The following is a 24,487-nucleotide window of genomic DNA, read 5'->3' on the forward strand; positions in this document are numbered from 1 at the left end:
TATATATATGACTAAAAACCCAAGTGTGAGCAAAATTTGAAGGCTTAGTGTCAATTCCACAGGGAATTCATCCGTATTAAGCAATTATTTGTAAATTGAAACGTAAGGTGAAAATGTAACTCAAATGGAGTTCACTCGGGTGATACATTCGGTCAACTGTTCAGTCAAAGTTGACGCGTTGAAATGTTTTTTTTTCACCGAGAAAGTCCTTAATATAGGAATGAACGAAGCAGTCGAGTCTTAACAAGTTTGATTAGAAATAACAGCATGACTGCACATTTGTCCATTTTTCTGGTCAACTAAGAAGGAATATAGCTGGAGAATCGGGTTATTTACCTGGCTGAGAATGAATAAAACCCACAATCCACCGTTTATTGCTTTCCGTAAGTAACGCCGTAGCATGGGGGAATTAGTCCAATATCAAGAATTTCTCTCACGTCTACCCTGAGATAACTTGTGCACAGAAGTTTCGGTTAAAGTCAGTCACCAATAAGAAGTTCATCTGAGTCACACGCTAACACAATATGAGGACCAATGTCTGCTCCACGAACATCAACGACCGATATGAGCAAGAATCCAACCGAAAAACGTCGAGATGATTGCCAATCACCTGAGGCATTGAAGTTATCCTTGGTATTTCTGGGCACCTACACACGTACTGAGATTTCTGATTGTAATGCAGTAGCCGATTTCAGAAAACGCGGGAAACGGACAGAAAGCAGGTTCAGTAAGAAAGAGGGTGCGAAATAAAATCATGATCGCGATGAAGTTGAAGGTAGACACAAAATAATGAAGGCTAATTTTTTGTGTAAAGTGATTAGTTGTGAAGATATCGGTCTCGGATCGCTGGAATAACTCATGCCTTTTCACCAATCAGACAATCTCACCAGTTCATCTGTCGAATTCGCATTTGTCTCAGAAGTGAGACTATAGCATCGAACCACACAGCACAGAATCACACACACGCACACACATTAATTCTCACAGAGAGGTTCTTGGATGTGGAAAGGTCCGAGATTAGATTGCAATCGGAAAGAATGTGGTCATTGAGACAGGCAAACTGTACACTGTTATAAATTGACCACAAACCGATCAGCATCTTTTCATGCTACGTTTACGTCAGAACCTCTGTCCGTAGACAATTCCAAAGGTAACTGAAAAATCGAAAAGAAGAACAAATGCAACTTCCAACTTTCCATTCATTTCAGTTTTCATCCCATGAGTAAAGCCAGTAGATGCTGAAAAAACTAGACACACAAGACATGATTAAGGAACCATCTCAAGAAACTCAAGAGAGTTTTGAACCCGCAACCTTCATCTGAGAAGTAGTCACTCGACGAGCCAGTCAAGGTGTCCCACATAAGGTAGATTCTGTGGCACTATATCCTGTTTAACTGAGAGTTAGTCACAGTGCTGATAGGACGCTTCTGACCGAACGGTTAGTGTGTCAAACTATAAGCCAGGAAGTCACAATTTCGGAACTCCCTGAGGTTCTGTGAGACGTACACTACAGTGATTCCCACTGCTTCTCGACCTTTCAGTACAGGCTGATTCCAGGACGAATTCTCATTTTAAAATTTACATTCTGTGCGTAAACAACCCAACACACAAGCACGTGACTGTGTCTGAGGTGACACAATTACGCGTTCGTTTCCGTCCTCTGGGCTTGCTTTGGCGTGTCCCATCGTGTTATCGCTTCGACACTCAGAATCACGAGATTGGTATCGATTGAGCCAACATTCTGCCCGCCGGTAGCTCGAGTGCCGACTTTGAGCTGCGCTGTGCCGATTGGTCACAGACTTATGTATGTGCTGACTCTATAAACGTGAACAACTAAAGTTTGTTGCGTGATTTTGCTTACTCAAAACTCATTTGTTTCCTTTGATATTCAGGATCGAAATTCCATGTCGGGAAACTCAACATACTGATCGAACAGAAGCCTGATGGAGTTACTGATTATATGTAAGTAGTACTTGAGCGACATAAGTAAAGTGACGTTTTGGTTCCGTAGTTTCCCGCTTTTCCCCCGTGAAGTCATCATTAATTATGATGAGGCCATCTGTAAACGGATCTTCGTTGTGGATGCGTTTTGAATTCTAATGAATAAATGGAGAATAAAAGCAAAGCATATTAAGTTAAGCATTGTAATAACGAAAAGTTCCTTTTGATAAATATTTCTTTAAAATTAAATTGGCGTCTACAGCGGACTCAGTTTGAACCACCCCGAATCCCTCATATAGAATAATACACAAGCAAATGTGTTGCACAAGAGCCGTCTCACTCTAAAATTGATAGGATAACAAAGAGGTTTCAATACTACTTGTTAGTTCGATGAAAACCTTGGATAAAAACCCGGTTTTGCTCTTCTTAAGCCTCACTCGGTATGACCACCCTAAAATCACCAATTCTATTTCTCAGGTCACCAATAAATTGTATGCATGTTGCTGTTATGTAGTCCCGACACGTTCGAAGATAGTTCTTCTAATATCTCCCCTTTGAAGTTGAGTAGTATAAGTCTCGGATTAGCTTGAGTCTTTGTCACTGGCATTCTTCTGCATGTCACCGTTCGTGATTGTTGATACACAGACGCTTCTGGCAGCTGCTCCGACCATACTGAACCAAATAACAGTTGCAATAGACAGCCACTTTCAAATTAGATTGATATCGGTGAGATAGTCAACTGAACTATAAGATACCACGATGAATTTGGTTACCAATCCAGTAGTTGTTTATCAGAAGCGACGCAACGAGTAGGATAGGAAATCAGGAACTGGATCTATCTGATGAGTACCAAGATAGATGGAAACAAGTTTTCAACGACTCTATGAATAACATTGAAAGAGAAATTTGGTTTATTCACGCAGAGTTGCTTTCAGGCACTCTCCATTTTTTCCCACCACGTTACAGTACCAAGTAACTTTTTCACAGAGTGGCGAATTTTTTAATCTTGACTAGTTGCTATTCAATCGCCACCGATCTCCGATAATTGCTTTTGTAACAAAGAATAAAAACTGTCGGCGAGGTATTTAGGTTTTTCCCCATGGAACTACGAGCCAAAGCAAACGTTTGAATGACCAGTCAGGCTGATTCGAAGTCTGAAATGAATGCATATGAATTAACTACATCTATTCAATGCTTTTTTGTCTGTTTGTGAAATTCTCCATTTTGATGAGTGCACTCACAGTGACCAAAACTTTAAAATACTACTTCAAAATACTACTGTAAAATACTACTGAGTGAATAACCCAACTAAGTTCCGAACGCCTCTCAGACGGATTAGGTAAAATATATAAGGCAAGTTACAAATAATTGGTGCAATTCATTCATTTCTGATGTTTATGGATTGCTAAACAAACGTAAAGGGTTTTGTTCAATCAGCGGAATATTGGCCGCTGATTGGAGCTGAACAACACCTAGTGTCTCCATGTGTTCGATGGCATCTCCCATTGTTACTTGGTTTTTGGAACTAAAGGCGAATTACTGTTCCAAAATGTCATGTCATCGGATTCTTTATGAGGTAATCACACCAGGGGTATAATGTGCTTTTCTGAGCTAACGAATCTAGCAAACTGGTAATGGATCAGTTGACTGATGATCTGTTTGCCGAGCATGTCCGTTGAATTACGGACACTCTCTCGCCATTCGAGAAAACATGACCAACCCACCCACAGCGCACTAACAGTGTACCCTCGAATGGTGCGGAACCTTTGCAAATCAATTACCAAATGCAGAGAATAGGTCGACATCCACCTGAACGAGTGCCAACAAATTCACCCAAGCTACCTGTATTCCACCAAATCACCAGTCCAATAGGTTTCGTACCGTTCTTTTGCAGCCAGTGTACGTAGGTAGCTATTACTACCATGATATGTGTTCATTCTGTACATTCACAAGGTCCTACCAAATCGTGACCTCTCTATCCGTCCAGTGGTGTTTCAGTGTGTTGCGCTTCCGGCGGTTTCACACATTTTATCTCACCACTGTGGTCTGGTGAAAGAGAGCTCCCAAAAACTCTGTCGCCGAGCTAACTTTTAAGTTACAGGATTGAATACAGGGGCTATTTCGGCCACATATATTCATATAGTATAGGCTTAGCGTACAACTGATAAGGTTTCTGAAAACTTTGCGACAGCCCATGACCTGTTTCACCTTTCTTGGGGTAGGCGCAGTACCTGAGTTTCCGTCAACCTTATGTTCTGCTTAAATTCAGTGAAATACACTCATTTGCTTACCAAATTGGTTTCACGGGAGACTCACGCGGAACCCCCCTGAATCCGTCGTATTAGAGGTAATGCGCTACTCACAAAGTTGCTGGAGATTCTTCGACAGCGCACGACCGGTTTCGCCCTTCCACTTCAGGCTCATCAGATAGGCGCCCTCCTCGAATTTCCGTCAACATCATGTTCTTATTGAACCCTAATTGTACGAAATCTGACAACTACACTCGCTTGCATACCGATTTGGCTTTTAAGGGCAAATCGCCTGAATCCAGCTGGATGGTTGGTTTCATGAAGTGCTTCAGTTGGAGGAAACCGTAATAAAGAGAGAACCAGACTCAACCAACTGTGCATTGATGATGTCTCCTCGTATGGTGACGAAACGTTAGCGAGCCAATTGCCAAGCTCTGTGAACAGATCAACAGCCACCTGATCAACAACCAACACAGAACTATTTGAGATTTAGTTGAGTCTGTCATAAAAACTAAATAGGTGTACAAAAACGTACAAAATGTACAAAAATGTACAAAATAATGTTCTTCGAGGCTGGATTTGACATCACATAGCTCTGAGGTGGTTTAGATGAACTCAAGAAGAAAGAAAGGATGCAGAACGACATCTCTGATTGTATGTGTGGATGGAACGAGATTCACAGCTATCCATGTTCAGCCCTCAAACGTAATAGTGAGAAACATGTACCACATTACAATTCGTTGTGTGAAGCCAATCAGCCAATATCAGGGAAAGTTGCAGCTTCAAACACACTTTTTGTTCATAGTCACGCCACTCTCGTTTGAACGGTCGTCCTCCTCTTCTGGCGTAATTATTCCGGTGAGTCCACACCAAAGGGAAGCACTGGACTCGAGTTTCACTCTTATTAGAGCTCATTAGCGGTGCATATTCAATGGCTGTGCCGGGATTCCAACCCCGGACATCTGACATACGAGGCGAGAGTGTTACAACTACTCCACCAACGCACGTTGTACGCGTCTGGATTTTCACGTCTGAACAGGCGAAAGTCTTCACACTTGAGCGGTGTGATTGGTGTACCCAACTCACTTTTGCTTATGAGTACGTAGTACAAGCCCCAAATCTGGCTACAAACTGCAGTAAACTAGGCCGGGGTAGAATTAGTTCACACAAAATGAAAGACATGTGCAAAGGATTACTGTCACAACATACCTTTATAAGCCACCTTCCGCGTTCTTATTGATTGAACAACCATGATCGAATCAACAACCACTTTCAAAAAACATCCTGGGGAGAAATCGAACCCGGTTTTCCAGATGTAATTCCATTATACTATTGCAAGTGAAATGTTCTACGATGTTTTTCTACAGTTAACTAATCACAGAAACTTTATTTTGCATTCCCAAATACTTTCGGGGTTGAACAGAGGTTCTTCCCATAAACTTTTCCATACTGAAGACAAAAGCCGAACGAAACCAATCCCTTATTTCGATTTCCGCGACAGACTAATTCTCGTCTGTCTTGGTTGGCAAAACGAGATACGCTAGGTTCTGTTTATTTAGCTGGGGATCTTTTTTAGTCTCCCATTGACAGTGATATCAGCAACTGTGTGCTCTCTGCCAAGAAATCGTTGAAAATAATTGCTAGTTATGTGCAAATGATAGAAAAGCATTAGGAGTAGTCAGTGACAGTGAGAATGAAGGGGAATTCCAATCAAAAGTCATACACTGAACCGAGAGCAATCCAATGTTGTGTGGTAGGCTGAACTGAAACAAATTCCTTATCTATTGCTGGGCTAAACAGTCGGTGCATTTCAGTTGGGATTTTGCGCAATATGTATTTTGTTCATATTCACCGCACTCTTGTTTGAACGGTCGTCCTCCTGTTCTGGTGAGTCCACACCAAAGCTCATCGGATTGGTCGGGCACATCAATCACATCGCTCAAGCGTGAACACGTTCACCTGTTCAGACGTGGAAATTCAGATGCGTCCGAAGTGCGTTGGTGGAGTAGTGGGAACATGCTCGAATCGCACATCAGATGTCCGGGGTTCGAATCCCGAATCCAATAGGAGCGAAACTCGCGTCTAATGCCTTCCTTTGTTGTGGATTCACCAGAACAATTACACCAGAACAGGTGGACGACCGTTCAAACAAGAGTGGTGTGAATATGAGAGAACTCGGTGGATTTACTGTTGCTTACCAATATTCTCTGAAACGATGACTGTACAATCGGTCACAAACATTTTCCAATTGATTAAGAGCGATATTTAGTGAAGAAAGCTTAAACTTCTTGGTGAACTGAATAAACTCCGAAAATTCCCATTTATAATAAGAACACAGATGGGTTGACGGACATGTTTTCGGCAAGGTCTTTTCAAGTCATACAATTGCAAAGGTTAAGAGAGCAGTATTTAACATATTTGAATGAGTATGGTGTAAATGGGCAGGGAATCGAGTGAGATGACATTGGCTACCTATAAAAGAACCATTAGTTCAGGTCGCCAATGGGATGACTTGAGCTAGTCACTTCGGGGGGTGTTGTAGTTGTGTGTTCAGCACATGGTGCATGTGTGAGGGGAGGTGAGTTGCACCATGGTAAGTACAACATAAGAACAAAGCGTTTTTGCCGACAAAGGATCGGGTCACGATGTCGTATGGCGATAGCTTCAGCTATTGTTGATACTCTGAGAAAGTGATGTGGGGCGATCCAGGAGTGCAATATATACACAACGAAATCGCAACTCTGAACACAGCGCAGAATACCAGAACACTTGGATGATTTTTTGTCTAAGTGTCCGGGTTAGGAATAAAAAATCAAACCAGATAATGGCAGAATGGTAGATATCTGGATAGTCTATCTATAAAAACATCGCGGTGCTTTCAGCGGAACAAAATTTCGATTTTTTAGGCTTTAAAACAGAAATAGAGGCTTGCCTCCATAGAATTTTTCAGTATTGTCGGACCTTTAAATATGTTCTTGAACCCTGAGTGACTGGAGTGAATAAATACCCTCAGTGCCCTACATGAAGTCCAAAGGAAGATGTCGAAGAAGCTTAAATTCACGCGTTGATCACGAGCGGTTGGCGTCCAAGTTGGCGGTAAAACCTAATATAGCATGGTTAAATTAGACAACGATAAACAACTGCTCAATTAAAATTATTCAGCGGTGAAATCGATCAGGCGTTTGGACATTTTTTGCTCTCAAAAACCCTGCATCGCGATAGCAGATATGCGTCCGAAGTGCGTTGGTGGAGTAGTGGGAACATGCTCGAATCGCACATCAGATGTCCGGGGTTCGAATCCCGAATCCAATAGGAGCGAAACTCGCGTCTAATGCCTTCCTTTGTTGTGGATTCACCAGAACAATTACACCAGAATAGGTGGACGACCGTTCAAACAAGAGTGGTGTGAATATGAGAGAACTCGATGGATTTACTGTTGCTTACCAATATTCTCTGAAACGATGACTGTACAATCGGTCACAAACATTTTCCAATTGATTAAGAGCGATATTTAGTGAAGAAAGCTTAAACTTCTTGGTGAACTGAATAAACTCCGAAAATTCCCATTTATAATAAGAACACAGATGGGTTGACGGACATGTTTTCGGCAAGGTCTTTTCAAGTCATACAATTGCAAAGGTTAAGAGAGCAGTATTTAACATATTTGAATGAGTATGGTGTAAATGGGCAGGGAATCGAGTGAGATGACATTGGCTACCTATAAAAGAACCATTAGTTCAGGTCGCCAATGGGATGACTTGAGCTAGTCACTTCGGGGGGTGTTGTAGTTGTGTGTTCAGCACATGGTGCATGTGTGAGGGGAGGTGAGTTGCACCATGGTAAGTACAACATAAGAACAAAGCGTTTTTGCCGACAAAGGATCGGGTCACGATGTCGTATGGCGATAGCTTCAGCTATTGTTGATACTCTGAGAAAGTGATGTGGGGCGATCCAGGAGTGCAATATATACACAACGAAATCGCAACTCTGAACACAGCGCAGAATACCAGAACACTTGGACGATTTTTTGTCTAAGTGTCCGGGTTAGGAATAAAAAATCAAACCAGATAATGGCAGAATGGTAGATATCTGGATAGTCTATCTATAAAAACATCGCGGTGCTTTCAGCGGAACAAAATTTCGATTTTTTAGGCTTTAAAACAGAAATAGAGGCTTGCCTCCATAGAATTTTTCAGTATTGTCGGACCTTTAAATATGTTCTTGAACCCTGAGTGACTGGAGTGAATAAATACCCTCAGTGCCCTACATGAAGTCCAAAGGAAGATGTCGAAGAAGCTTAAATTCACGCGTTGATCACGAGCGGTTGGCGTCCAAGTTGGCGGTAAAACCTAATATAGCATGGTTAAATTAGACAACGATAAACAACTGCTCAATTAAAATTATTCAGCGGTGAAATCGATCAGGCGTTTGGACATTTTTTGCTCTCAAAAACCCTGCATCGCGATAGCAGATTAGTTGTGACAGGACGCGCAAAAAGCAACCTGAAATAGTGCATGTGCGGTAAGCTTATTTTCCGGGTTTTTAAAAAATATAAGCAGTCGTGAGGAGCAAGTTGAATTATTGGTGGTAACAAAAGAGAGGTGACTGTGTGGAATTTTAAGATCATCAACGGTATGAGTAGTGTGTTACATCCAGACACCATACGCGTTACTTCAAGAATTTGCAACGTTTGGTCAACACTAGAGTCTTACACAAAATAGCGCCATAATCAATCTAGAGCGACTTTTTACACTTTGCGTTAGATTTGAATTTCATCTTCTCTAAATGGGAAGCCAACAAATCAGACAACAAAGTTCACATTTTTTCTCCTATGAGGCTTGAGTTATCGCACACATAGTAGATGAGAGGTCGGGTGGATACGTAGTAGCGTTTCTCGTCAACATTAAATTAATGTGTTCAAAAGTCCAGCTTCATACGTAGCTCTCTGAAACTCGGCTTCATGCCATCAAGAAGCTGGAAATTCTTATTCGGATTCACCAGCGCAACAGTACTGGTTGAAGCCATCTCTTCCAAGTCGACCTTTCCTTGCGCTTGCATTTTGTGTAATGTGGGTTGCGTATTTTGCGATGTATTCCAAGATGTTTTTTTCGGACGGACAGAGCTTGTGGCCTCTCATTTACACACCTCTACACTCATGCTAAACATATCATCGCATCTAGGAGCGGTCATCTGGAAACTTTGCACCACTGGCAGTTGCTAAGATTGTCCACCACCTATTCACGGAAGTCTGATGCCGGACTCGATAGAACTGGATTAAACCTGCTAACGGCAACCGGTTCGGTCGTGAGCTTCATCTCACTACTTCTGAGCCATTTACGATGGTCCTTTAATCGTAATAAGCAAGCAAGCTAACTGCACCGCCGGTATCCATACCATGTAATCAGCCGGAAAGTGCGGAAACTATACTTAACTCATGCACCAAGCATTGGCATTCTGCCAGTGAGAACACTTGAGATCAGAGGAAAGGTCCGGAACTGCAATAAAACAGTGTCGGTCTTTGCGGCGCTTCGAATCATTTTGAAAAGTTTATAGCCTTTCTATCAAAAGCTCTGGACTTCCTTCGTAGAGTGTGAGCGTTTTATGCAACTTTGCAGAAAATGCTACGGCGAAGTGTGCATGATTTCCATTCATTTAAAGCAAATAAATCCAACGCAAAACGAATCTAGTGTGTTCCTGCCTTATTGAATACCGAACTGGAGGTTTGATCCGAATGAGCGTGGAATGGTTTTGTGCTTACTGACAGCTGTCTGCTTCCGTCAAAAAGATTTCTCCTAAGAAGAAAAAAGTGGTAATGGAAGTGTGCGAAAGCGACCGAGTGTAATTCATGAGTAGACGAAAGCCAGAGTCGCACAATCCTATTCGTATCCCTCGTTTATATCTTCTGAGAACTTCAATAGTCCAAGAAGAAACTGAAAGTAATTTGAAAAGATCCCCACTTGTCAGTTTGTTTGACGCATCTAAAAAGGGCACATAAAAATGTCCAGTTCCTTGTTCTCGCCGAAAGGAGAAATCTTGCAAGACGGCGTGAAACAGGACAGGACTAGGTCGCACTAGTTGACTAAAATCTTGATTAACGCGTCTAGTTATTTTTGAAAAGTATCTCAACGTAAATGAGGACCCTCTGCACCTGGTTGACTTTCTCGCCTAATGTATGGTCAACAAATTTTAGAACGAATCAAGACGCCTCAAACGGTAACGTTTGTAGTGTCTGTAATCCGTTGTCACATTTACCATTCTTCCTGAACTTGAACCACACTTTGTAATTGTCGTTCACATTGTATCATGACGTTTGTTTGAATGTTACGAATACACAATTTTCCGGTGCGACCTGCTGACTTCTTGCTGAACGAGCGTATTTACGCTCCGTTGAACTGTTTGTTGACTGCTGAAACTGCCTCTGTGTTTGTGTCAAATGTTGAACGTCACAATAAATCCCTGTGACATTTTTTAGCCGTGAATAATTTTCCTACCGTGGAATATATCGCTCACGCGGAACCATCTGCGGGAAAATTTCGATAAGTGAATATTTCCTTTCACAGCCAGTTGCTGCATTTGGATCGGTGTAGTGGACTATTGGACCTATACATTCGTGAGGTCCCCATTTACTACTCATTCCTTTCCTATTGTTATTCTGTGGCTTTGTGTTGGTTACTTTTGCTCATTAATTTATCCGAACACGCTGATAAGGTCCTAGTCCGCTACACCTTCCCCAAGATATCGATGAATATATTGTAGCAACAACATAACCACAGGTATTCGGATACAGGCGTCTTCAAGACACACATATTATATCTCTGAATACGGCGAAAACTTAACGGTCGACTTCTAAAACCCACCACGATCAATCAGTCAGTAACTCAGAAGAGGAATACTTTCGCAAGATAAATGAAACTTCCTTCTGAGAATTCTTCATTACTTGACCGCGTGGTATGGTTTCTGTGATTCAAGGATCTGTGGCATTATGTCCTGTCTAAGTGAGCACTAGTCGTACTGCCATTCAGCCGCTTGTGGCCACACATTGCCAAGTGTTCAACCACTGGCTGGTGGGTCGGGGATTCGAAAGTCAGCGTTTTGTCAGAGGCGCACTGACTATGATTCCCAACACGGATGAAAGAACTGTACAGCACTTCTCGGCTTTTTAGCACAGGCTAGCTTTACTGACGGAATGAAAACTCCATAAAAAGATAAACACAAGTCTGAATCACATTTCCGAATCATTTCACTCTAATCGGCACGGAGTGGTTAACCAGTAGAAGAGCAACATCACTTGACACTAGAGATCCAGTTCATCTCTTCATGGCGGTAGGAATCGTTCTACAACATCTGTTTGTTTCATCAAGCTCCCAATTTCAGCAGAGTATGTGATGCAACTTTGAGATCACCAGACTGGAAATCCCATTTTCCTAAATACGGCTACCAGTTGGCGGGCTTAGTTGCAAGCAATTTTTCAGTCACTGGTTGATCACTCATCCCCTCGTCTTAATGGGGCTTATGCATGAATGCGAAGATAATAGGCAAGCTGATAAATTTATCTCTCATCAGTGTTGTGACGTTCCTTCTGTCAGGCCTATCTAAGACAACAGTGAAGCAGAATATGTCAGTCTGCAGAAATGCTACATGTATACTGTTGAGGGGGTCAGTGGTATATATACAAGAGCTAAACGAATAAGTTTTTTTTCGAATATCGGCTCCACATTTATCCGTAAAACTAATCGCGGTGAAAAACCCATCCTTTTGGAAATCATTAGGAGAATGCGTCCCACGAAACCTCGGGGAGGATAGTAAGTAAGTAATGTATTTCTCGGCCGTACATTACTGACCGACTGCGTGAACGACTCGAAGCAGACGAGATCGTGTTGTATTCGTCTACAACTATTCAATTCACATCCAACGACGTACGTCAAAGACAAACGTTTGGTTTTCAAAACTTCTGTATTCACTGATCAGTGAGAAATGACATTCTATTACGGATTGCTCAAAGTTTCCAGTGTCTCCAGAGTTGTCAACTGTAAACATGGTGCGACATTTGCAAAACTGTGTTCTACAGCTACAAGGCAGAATAACCCAAGTAACTATCAGTAAATGTTCCAATTCAGTTTCCGGCGAAACCCTAGTTAGAACTTTTGAGATAAAAATTGGAGGAAAACCTATAATCATGACTACAGAATAGTACCTTGATTGAAACATGGTCCTTCCAGAAAAACACTCAAATATTGGTATCATTTTGCATGGAAAGTAGACCTATTACGCAAAGCCATGCTCGCTTCTTTAACTCTAAAAAAACAATAATTCCGGCTTCTCCATGTCTCACGCAAATGAAGGTGATTTTATCGATCGAGTTTTATCACTGCCACTCCGTCCTAATGTTTACACAATAGTTGCTCAATATTGACTGATTCAGTACCTTGTGTCTTTCTTCCAACGTCTTAAAAGGGACTTTGGGCTTTACAAGGTCTTTAAATTAGTATAAACTGTGTCCAAGACACAAAAATTAAATTTTGCTTCAACTTACACGTGTTTGGTTGATGTGATTATCTTCTCTCATGTGATTACTGAAACATCGAAATATACATCGAAACTTGTCCACCGGATTGCTACTAGTTGCGTCTACCAAAATTGATGACAAAATACATACCTAGGTGTTTTGCAATTTGTTTCCTTGAGGAATTCGAGGACTGTTTTAACCCACTAGACAATTTATTATGACGGATTGGAATTTCAAAAGCTTATCTCCTAAGAGAGGCAAAGTGTGTTTGTTGGCTTGTTCGCTGAGCTGGGCAATTTGATTGCAAACGTTTCATCACCAATCGAGGTGACATCATCAGTGCGTTATTGGGGAGCGCAGTGGCAAGTAGCGGTGGGTTAGTGGTTGTGCGTTGATTAGTGTTACATGTGTGTTCATATGCGTGCTGTTAGCCGGGGATGACCTTTGATCGCGATTATTTGTTCGGTCGGGCGGTTTCATTGGTTGTTCTGTTATCCCGTATCCTCACCCGCCCATGCCCACGTGACCTTTGGGCTTCGCATCCCTCGCCGCCGTAGTCTGGTCGACGTTGAAGTGACCTTTGTCCTTCCGAGTTCCGGCTTGTGACATTCATCGATTTGACTCCGAGGTGTTCCGTTTCTGTGTTTGTGAATCCACTATTCGGTCCTCGTTGAGTGTTCCAGTTGAGATGTTGGTCTTTTGCACGCAGAGGTGCGTAAATTGAATCCAGTTCGATGCACCGGTTGATCCTCTATAGAAAAGGCAACAACACATTCATATCGGTAGAAACTGAATGTCCGAACTGCAGGGATTTATGGAGCTTGCTAGGCCAGCTAATACATTCATGTCAAAAGCCCCTAATTCCGACAAATAAATTTTACTTGAAAGCTTCTGCATGATGTAAACACTTCCACGGGTGAATGGTCACGACAGTCACTGAACTTGTAGTCTAGAAGGTATTTTACATTTGTCTGGTCCCTAAGTGAGCGACTACTTAAATCGTTCACCGTGGCTAATAGCCGACGGCGTAAAGGAGAAGTCATTCAAACTTTTTGCTCGAACTAGTTTTCTAAGTGGGCTTGAAAATCGATCGTAACAACAGTCTTCCGCACACTTTAAAGCAATAAGTATCTTTGGTCCGCTTGAATGGCGAACGAAAAATAAAGCTGCAAAATATTTGTTCCTTTGTTCCTATCGCATCAGGCGAAAAATTTTCAATAAAAGACCACTCATAGACACTGGACGTAGCACTGAACTTCCAGAGGATTCTATTCAACCAAACAAAATGGATTGGGCAAACTTTGCAATTTTTCAAAGTTTACTTGTCTAGAGACCAATTTGCTTGAGCGTGTTATACATTTAGGCTTTTGATTTCCGCCAAAACAGGGTCAATAAATTTTAGCGAATACTACTTGCAATATGCGGTCGATCATCAGAGCTTTATTGAACGTAAAAAAAGAGTGAAGTCCTTATCAGATTACAGTTAGGAGGCTGCAAGTAACGCCATACTTTTTAATTGGCCTACTTCATTCAGCTACTTATCTGCAATTATCAACAACGAAGAAGGCCTATTGTGATTACAAGTTACATATCGATCTGCCTGCAGTCTCTAGACGACAGTGGATCACAGCTCACGTAAATGCATCCCAAAATACAAGTCACACATAGATTTTTTTGAACACTTCACTGAATAAAAAGAACCCAAAAGCACCACCAACCACCCAGTTGATCACAAACTATCTACCAGCTTTCGAGAAATACGCTCATCTGCAAATCAATTTGGTTCTCACGGGGACTCAATTGAATCTCTCGTTTATGATGTTCTCCAGCTGAATGTGCTGCACACAGGCCACCTCATGATTCAGTTGGCACGATATTCGATATTCAATTGAGTCCCCGTGAGAACCAAATTGATTTGCAGATGAGTGTATTTCTCGAAAACAGTGCAATTTGGGTTCAAGTAGATCATAAGGTTGACGGAAACTCGGGGACTGCGCCTACCTGATGAGCCCCAAGAAGGACGAAACCGGTCGTGGGCTGTCAAAGAGTTTTCAGCAACCTTTTGAGTAGTTTCCTTGATGAAAATATCAACCAGCTTCTTAGTGATCAACACAAACACAAAGGTATTGTTTGGTTAGAACAGGGCAATCAACCACTATCGGCTGAGCTTTAGCGTTCAGACATTTTGAACAGCGCGATATTATTACTCTGGACTAGAACAATAGACCTGGTTGATTCACACCCATTCTTTTATTCCTAATTCCATCTTAAGCATTGTCTTACGTAAGTGCTTCGCGGAATCTAACAAAATCTGCCTCTTTGCTTTCACGTTATGCGAAAAATTTGTGTACATTACTCACATATACTTGATAGTCTCTCCGCCTCTTCTGATGCCATTTTAGGAAATGTTTTTTTCTGCCGGCAGCAAATTCTGGACAACAAACTACAGTTTGTTCATCTGAAGAAAACAGAAAACTGTTGTCATCAACCGGAGAAGAACAAATTCTTTTTTTAAATTTCTTCAAATCAGAGATGTCGTTTTGTTCGCCGCGTCATAACACAAATCGAATCAATAATAGAGTAGGGAAATGCTACGATCCTATGCGAATAAACAGTCACATATTCTCAAGAAATGTTTTCACACATTCGTTAAGTCATAAAACCACCTTACTGAGGTGTTATTTTGAAATATTATTTCACCAAGTAAAACAAGCCAAATGTATTTTCTCGACCGCCAGCATCCATTTAAAGGAGGCAGGCAAATCGGCCGGAATATTATTTTTGGCAAACCTGAAAAAGTTCACCGAATAACAGTTATCATGCAAAATATCAAGTTTTAAAATTTAATCAATATTTGCGACCCAAACTAGACCCAACATGTTTTTTCCAATGATATCCGTTCATTGGGAATGAATTCCAGGTTTACAAGAAAAGGTCAAAATAGCCTGGTGTTTTGCGCTCACATGCGTTAAGATCCTAGCTTTCGTATTTTCTGAATTCTCTTTCACTGGCTTTTATGCAGCATTGTTTTTGACAGGTGTTCCATTGGTGACGCAAACCCACAATATTCCCGCGTAGAAATAATTAGTTGAGGTTGACAGTTTGACAGAACACTCGGAGAACTTTTGGAAACGCTTCAAATATCACGACGTCTGGATCTGTCTTGAAGAGTAACGGGTAGCGGTTTTATGTCTTTGCAGCTGTAGCAGAGAGAGAAGGACATACAGACAGCCATCTATTATTTGAAAGAAATTCTTTTGAAGGCATGGTTTTCTACGGAACTAAAAAGAAATTTCCAGAAATGCACTCATTCACAAATCAATTTGGCTTCGAAAACTACTCACAAGGCTGCTGAAGAGTTTTTAACAACCTTGTATGCCAACTGAATCATGAGGTGGCCTGTATGCAGCAAATTCAGTTGGAGGACATCATAAACGAGAGATTCAATTGAGTCCCCGTGAAAACCAAATTGATTTGCAAATGAGCGCATTTCTCGGAAACAGTCCCATTTGGGTTCAAGTAGATCAGAAGGTTGACGGAAACTCGGGGACTGCGCCTACCAGATGAGCCTGAAGCGGAAGTGCGAAACCGGTCGTGGGCTGTCGAAGAGTTTTCAGCAACCTTGTGAGTAGTTTCCTTTGTGAAAAAAGTTATCTGCTTGTGAAGTGGGCAAAATTGTCTTTATGTCACACGTGTGTCCACGTGTGTCCAAAACATCATACGGAATGAGCCTGAATGTTCTTCAGATTGGCCGTCTACTCTCTTATAAACCCCTTGCTTTAACGAGAGATAGAGACAAAACATGAAAGCGTAAGATCTGTGTGTGCCGGCGGGTCCCATTGATACGAACCCAGGTATACGGGTCTGTGGCCCGTTTAAGCACGGTTTTTCATAGATCCGTACAACAAGATGCAGCGTTTGGACTTTCAATCGCTTACAAAGTATACTAAACGCATTCCGGTCACCATGTTGAATAGACGCCATTTTTAACACGACCACCTCGAATTCCTGTCACGTTCAAAAGTGTTCTGTAAGCTTCCTACTGTTGCTGCATCACAGTTTTGATAAAATTCGGTCACAGGTAAGTGGAAGTGCATTTTTTCCATATAAGTGGATATGTGAGTGAACGCTTGGATTTGTAAATATTACGCTTTGAAAGGAAACCAGTTCAAATCATCAAATTTTCCATAATATTTTCCAAAACATTTTTCCAAATTTACAGAGACATTTTATGTCCCAAATACTTTTGTTGCGGTGCTGTAGGAAGGCTGAATTTTTTCTAATCTACTGAAAGGATTTCTAATGGCCAATCAGTAAAATTTTTATCACATTACTGATATGTTACCAGCCTGTATGAAAATTCAAATGGCGCTGTCTTAATCTGGGGCAGTTTGAATTTTCAGATAGCATCCCTATTCGTTTACAGACTACTCACTTGTCAGCTCTGCTTCGAAACACGTGATTTCGTCTTTTTTCACAGAATTATTTGATTCTCATTGAAGCGACTGGTAGTATTCGTTGTCTGGGCATTCAAGCAAAAATTAATCACATTTTTGTAAAAAAAAACACCGATACCTTTGGTGCATAGAATTATGCCACTGATTGGTTTTTAGTTTAATTCATTCATTTTTGGAACCGGCGAACAGAAGGTACAAGGTAGGGACTCTCACGTTATCTACTGCTTTTTCGAGCACAAGTAATCTGATGAAATTCTAATAGTCCCGTAAATCCTGGACAACCAGCCGGATGAATTCTACGGCAACCCTTTGTTTGACAAATTGTGACACAGGTTTGTCTAGGGAAATTCACGTTATCCGAATGAGAGTCAGTCTAAAAGAGGTTGCCTGCGAACCTACGGGCCATCTGGTTTATCAACTGGCTTGAAGGGTTTTCCAACAAACATTCACACGTGGCCAACCCTCAACATCGCACGGAAGACAGTTATTTAAGCAGCTTTCAAAAAGTTTGTGAGTGAACTTTCTCGTCACCTGTGTCACCAGAAGACTGCTGATATTTTTGGCGACTATTCCCTTGCAGTCAGCGTACCAAAAGAACAACATATTAGTTTACCTGATGTGATCCAATCCAGCACCTCTTACAAAGGAGTTGAGTTGAGGGTTTCGCACTTGTTATCTCATTTATCTCATTAAAAAATCTTATTTAAAATGTAGAACAAACCAATTACCGGAATTTTGGTTTACTACGCATTTCGAATAATCCTCTCATCCAAAATAACCTACCACGTGAGAAGAAATCAAAATATTCATGATATCGTACAGGTTCATGAGATTACTCAGTCACCTAGTATTTTATAATACCTGTTCTCATACGGTGTTAGCCAAGTGGTCTAAGAGAATCCAATGCTTTCATTATTTATATATTCTGTTCACGATAATTGCACGCCTCAGTAGCTACCATCGGATATAGTTTGCAACTGGTCATCAATCTGGACAGTGATTTCTAATTGGTTAAACTTCTTCAAGACTATTTTCATAAAAGAAACTACTCACAAGGCTGCTGAAAATCTTTCGACAATTCACGTTAAGTTCCGCCCTTGTTGGGGCTCACCACGTAGGCGCAGTCCCCTAATTTCCGTCAACTTTATGTTCTACTTGAATCCAAATTAGGCAAGTCAGTTTGGTTTTCACGGGTTCACCTCTAATTGTGAACCAACAAGTATGTTCACAGTAGGACAGGAGAACATCCATTCAACAAGAAAAGGGGGGGTGGGCAATCTACAACTCTCTCAGCTGCTCATAGGGTGCAGTCTAATAATTTACCCTTAGGAGGTTTGTCGCACTATCGAAGAACGCATAGCAAATGGCTCGTTGACTCGAAAGCTGTAATTACTTTCGGACAAGATAATAAGATCATTCAATTCTTCAACATAATTTCACCGTTAAAAATTACTAATGAATGAAATTCTAATCTTCGGGAAACAGTGCGCTGCGAACGAAAACAGAGGTTACGGGAATGAAAGTTTCTGGGAATGACCTAAAATGAGTGAGAATTGAAAAATGCGTGTGACCTTGACATACGACCAGCTTCATGTTACGTGCAAACTGGAAAGTTTTTACAAATAATTTCTGTTATTCCTCCTTCAAACTCATTTATGACGCGCGGAGGCCCTCCAGATAAGTTTTGGAACTGAGAGTTCTCTACTGTCGTTCTAATTTTTGCAAAACTTTGTACACGTGACTTTAACAGTATTTATCATTTGTCTTCAGTCGGAATGCTATTCGAACTTTGAGCTGGTCACTCTCAACCGTTCACAAAGCTGAAAAGAGGCCAGCTCTCGATGAACTGAGAGTTACAAGCCACTGCTATCTGTTTTGCCTCTAGTGGCCTTTCTTACCTGCAAACCAAGTGTTGTCCGGTCTCAACTGCTTGTGGGAAAGTTATGACGACCAGTATGAGTGGTCCTATAGTTATGTCGTGGATTACACACAAATTGGGGCACCATATCCTCTGCAGAGCCATGGTGGATTCTTCCAGTTCAGACTGGGAGCATCAGATTAACCTACCTGATTCTGATTGGATAATTTTTTATTGAAGCACGAGAGCGTCCGCATTTAGTCCACGACCAGTTCGCTGTATAGTCGTTCTGTCGACGTGATGTTAGGTGACTCATCCCTAAATATTTTTCGGCCGGGTTTGAATTTGTAAACTTTGTGAAATGTTTATTTGCTGATGAAATCCTTTGTTTACCTGTCCGTTTTGTCATGCACTAAGAGGGTTATTAAACTCTTGACATCTGGCTGGTCAAATCCTTGAATAAGTATACTATTCGAAAAAAACTGCATATATACTGTCTGATGATTGTATGAGTGTGAAATTGCCCCCGAAAAGGTTCTGAGTTTTAAACTGGCTTTCGATAATACTCCTCAAATAACCCCTTACTGAAGACTTGCTATTATCCAGTCCCATGGATAACGCGTGCTATTGAGGTTTGGGATGTATCGTAATTGGTTAATCACTTAGTTGAGCTTACTTACATACTTAGGCCTACTTAAACACCCATCTAAAAAGAGATTTCTAAGTGAACCGACCATGTGCCACCGGACAGCAGGTCCCCATTTATTATCGTATGGTAACAAGACATCTGACCAATGGGGCGGAGAGAAAAGTGCGATAGTCTGTTCCTCCCCCACCAAGAGAACGCCCGAAAAAGAAGAGTGAAAAACAACCTGAACTTGTTTAGATCAAGACATATCGGTTCCCAACAGGGGTGATTTCGAGGATGGTGCTGCCTGATCACTCGAGCTGGAAAACTGCTTCTTACATTTTAAGTCACATCATCAAAACTGTTGTTTTAGCAGCTCAGCTAGCGAAAAAGCGAAGCGTATCCATTCAGAAACTGTCACCCTGGACGCTGTGGACGCAACTATAGCCACAGGATCAAAGATTTGGGCTTTTAAAGCACAACCGAGATCATCTAATCCATGGGCATCCATGGGCATTTAAAAGCGCACGAAAGCTCATCAAAGTATAGTTTGTCTCATTTTCTTTGATGTAATACCGCAAATCCTGTACATGTTCTATGCTCGAAAACCTGAATTGCACGGTATTAGACGTACTCTTCTGTTGAGGAAACCTCGAGATTTCGCTCGGTGATACTACCTCTTTGAGCTTACAGCGCTTACACCGTGAGTGCAGCCTTGTCGAAAGAAGACATCGATGGTTTATTTTGCATGCAATCATAGAAGATCTAGAATTTGAGCCAGGGACGAATTTGTTTGCCAAAATGTGAGACATGATACCTCGAAATCAAAGAGTCACGCAAGCATAGGGGGAGAATCACGTTCAAACGGGAAAACGCACACGGGAAAGTTGGTCTGTATTTCTCGATTGTTCGTTTGATAAAAATCTTGTCCTGTTTAATAAAAATCGGACGCAGGTGTCGAAATATTCACCCAACAGGGTGACTGATAACAAAGTCTAAAGGTTATTTTTTCCCATAAATTGGTAGAATGGTCCAATAAATTATATATCTTCATATCATTTTGTGTATTACAAAGCTACAAGAAAACCTCACAACCTTAGGACCCAGGCTATATATCTCTTGTTAAGATTCTCAATACAGAACTTTGAGTTGCGCGTGGGTTTGACGATCATGAAGATCAAAAGGAAGAATTGGGCTCGAAAGTCTACAGTACTCTCTGCACACCTGTGCAACAATCCCCAGTTGTCCACACTCGTGGCGTCAACAAGTGAGCAAGTCTGTTACCAATCACCAGTGTTGTGTCAAAGTCCACAAGCCAGACAGCGGCGAGCCGCATATCGTCTCAGTAGTGTGGGCTCTGGTCGTCGCTTCCGAGGTCAGTCACGTGATTCGGATTGGTGGTTCATTCACGGACAGGTCATGGCAGGCTCAGCAGACGGGGCACGAACACGCATGTGTGAGTAGGTCAACTGTGTACACACACACACACACACACACATACACACACATCTTTTAAGACAAGGCGAATGGGCGGATACGGATGAGCAAAACGCGGGTAGGTTAAGCAAGTGAATGGGGGAATTATCATGATGTCAAGTTAGATCCAACAATATCCTTTAAAGGAGGAAGCAAACAAGAAGAGCGCTGTTTTGATCTAGTCCGAGAGCGCATTTTTCGAGGAACACCATATGGTCACCCGGAGTTTTAGCATATAAGCCACTTCCATTAACCGCTCGATCGATTCTGCAAACAGATCTCATATATGTACAGTAATCCTGGCTAGCCTTGCAGATGAGCTGAGTTGATGGGCTCAAAATCTGTCATTTCGATTGATGACTCTGTCTTTGACTTCAACTACCAAATTGTCTTTTATTATCATATCTGTTCATCTCAACATGGCCTAACTGTTGAGGCATGAAGCAACCGACCAGAATATTGGGGGTTTGAACACAGCCCTGGCGTTTTGGTTGATTCAGAGCAACTCCTTTAGCAACTGAATGATTATTTTGCTTATATTACTGTTGCTTACGGGACGCCTTCATTCACCCTTCGTCAACTGAGTGAGCAACGGATACTATACACATGAGCTGGAGGATCCAGAATGACGGTTGCCACTTTAGATAGCACAAAGTCCGTTTTGTACTGTAGTGGTTGCCTGCGCTGCTACATGAACCTAAGTGCAGAGAAATAGCTTTAGCTAACTTCGCTTGAAAAGACGAATCGAGGCACATGTGGAGCATGCTCTAGTATGTCCGGAAGATCATTTTAAAAGTACACGGTTTGCGTCTCAGCATACTTTCGATGGAACAAAGCACATACCCAGATATGAGGGCCCACACGATGGAGAAACATGCAGTCCACATACAAACAATGGGTACCGTAAGTGTACTTTTGACACAGCCTGGACTCTCCATACCTTGAGTATTATGAGTACTGTCGAAATACTACAAAATCAACTGTTCACAGGCTTCTTTTCATGTGAATTAACGCAATGAATCAAGCTTTCTTGATGAGACGAAATGGAGTAGGTTCCTTCACCTTTTTCCAGTGTTCTGTGTTTGACATTCATCCACTGGTCACCCCTACCTCAGGACCTCTCCCGTGGTCGATGGAAAAGGCACTGTCTAGTTTGGCGTAACCTGTATTCTTGCCATTTGGTAAAGACTCACGGCTTTTAAAAATAGGAGAACAAAGTAAGGACGTTCCAGCATCACGCGCAGGGTGTGAGGTTTCAGGATACCTACAGCAGCTGCCGAGGCCAAACAGGTTACCTTACTGTTTCAAGAAATATGCGATCGCATGATATCCTCACCGTGCATTTGTTACTTGTTTTGCAACCAGTGGACATATGGTCGTTTATTTTATAAATTAAGACGGTCATCAGGCAGATTTGGGCGCTTTATTTTCCGCCTTCTCTGTCAAGGAAAAAATTACAATGGTAGTTCTTAAAAATCGTAAGCAATGAGGGGTGCATTGAACATCAAATTGTTGAAAATTATTACACATACGAAGAGCATTCGTGGGTGGGTTAAGACACTGAGATATTGATCTTTGTCTGAAAAGCCACGAAGTGTAATTGTCAAGTTGAGCACCGGCTGAACTCTGCGCCATCTTGTTTGTTGTTATGGGGGGGGGGGGGAAAAGACAGCGCACTATCGATTCAAACAATGACCTCGATGCCACTTGCGCAGTCATTTCCTGGGTGCCAAAATGGTTTTATCTGACATTTATAAAGAATACATAATCAATCCCGTTGTCTGTGATACGAACACGAGCTCAGATGTGTTTAGTTCAATGCTCTAGGAAGGCGCCCAAAATCTCACCTTTGACCGGTTCTCAGATGGACCAAATGCTTCTTTTTTTTAATAATCCTCAACCGCATTGTTTGACCTTTTTGCCAAGAAGCCTCTTTTACTCTAAGGGAGCTGGATATTAGCACACGCTGCTGGTAATTTACTATCCATGATGGTACTGACATGTTCGCCTTCACTCCCTACAAGACCGCTTTATTTTTTGCAATAAACAACTTGGAATAATCGACCGAAGCTCTGTCGGTGATTCTGGTAGGGGCAAAACGCATACATCAATTATTGTATCTACAGTGCGTTCTTCGCCTGACGATAGTTCATGTCACTAAATGCTAAAAATCCAACCAGCATATGGTACTTACCGAATTGCAATCAGATTCAATTCTTCTAAAGTTCCGCCGAGTTTCAGCAACGTCGTGAAAAATGGAAAATTGTTCAGAATGTTTTGTGAACGTCATCTGTGTGTCGCAGCGCTGTAATTATCCTACTCCCTCCACGTTGTGTTTGACTGGATGCCAAAGTTTGGCCCGAAAACTACACAAAAATTATTGGGAGGTTGTGGTAATTCCCCGGTGGGTAGGCTGCCAAAGATTGCATCATCAAATCGTTCGAGTTTTCTGAGCCAGCTGGCATTTGTTCCGATCGGCTCATTCAAACAAAATGGTCTTGCAATTTGAGCACATCTGCTTGGTGGTTGTTTCATAGAATGATCAATAATGGACAATTATTCATTTTTGACCGCCAGATTTGCTCCCGTGCGCTACAATTATACGGTTTGGTGTGTGGGGGGGAGGACTATAATTTAAGATGGATTGACATGCTTGCAGAATCCGCTTTAATGCGGAATTTCACCATTCTGACTGGAAACATGCCGTCGGCCTAATTCTGTCTCCGAAAAATGCACATACGTACGCACATGCAATCAGTCACACAGATATAAGATGTGAAGTTGTCTCATCTTGTTTTTGAAAACTTTACCGATTTCTTCAATCATGCCAGTTCATGTGCACTTCTAAAATACAGGCCTCACAGTTTGTTAAGACAAATGTTCACGTGATCTGTTTTATCCAGGTTACTGTGCTCTTTTTTGTCGGGCCCAGGTCAACTGCATTTTTCCATCTAGGGTTACTCCGTAGATGGAAGACGAACACCAACAATAAAATGGACCCTTCCACCTTCTCTTGTCTTGATTGCTTAGCAAACTGAGCTTGGATGTCTTAGTACTACGGTCAGTTATTAGTAATGTGTTGAACTATTGGTAGCTCGGGTGAGTTTATTGGTTGCTGATCAGGTGGCTGTTGATCTGTTCGCAACTGGGTTGCAAACGCTTCGTCACCATACGAGGAGACATCATCAGTCTCCTCGTATGGTGACGCAGCGTTTGCAACCCAATTGCGAACAGATCAACAGCCACCTGAGCAACAACCAATATGGTCAGTTATGCTGTTAAACTTGGTCGAAAGAGCTGGCACACTCCGATTAGAAGTCTATCATTTCCAGTCTTGCCTAACCGAGGTCTTCGATGTGCAGTCGTTTCCTG

The sequence above is a fragment of the Opisthorchis viverrini genome (genome assembly GCF_000715545.1).
Source record: "Opisthorchis viverrini unplaced genomic scaffold opera_v5_14, whole genome shotgun sequence".
NCBI classification, from domain to species: Eukaryota; Metazoa; Platyhelminthes; class Trematoda; order Opisthorchiida; family Opisthorchiidae; genus Opisthorchis; species Opisthorchis viverrini.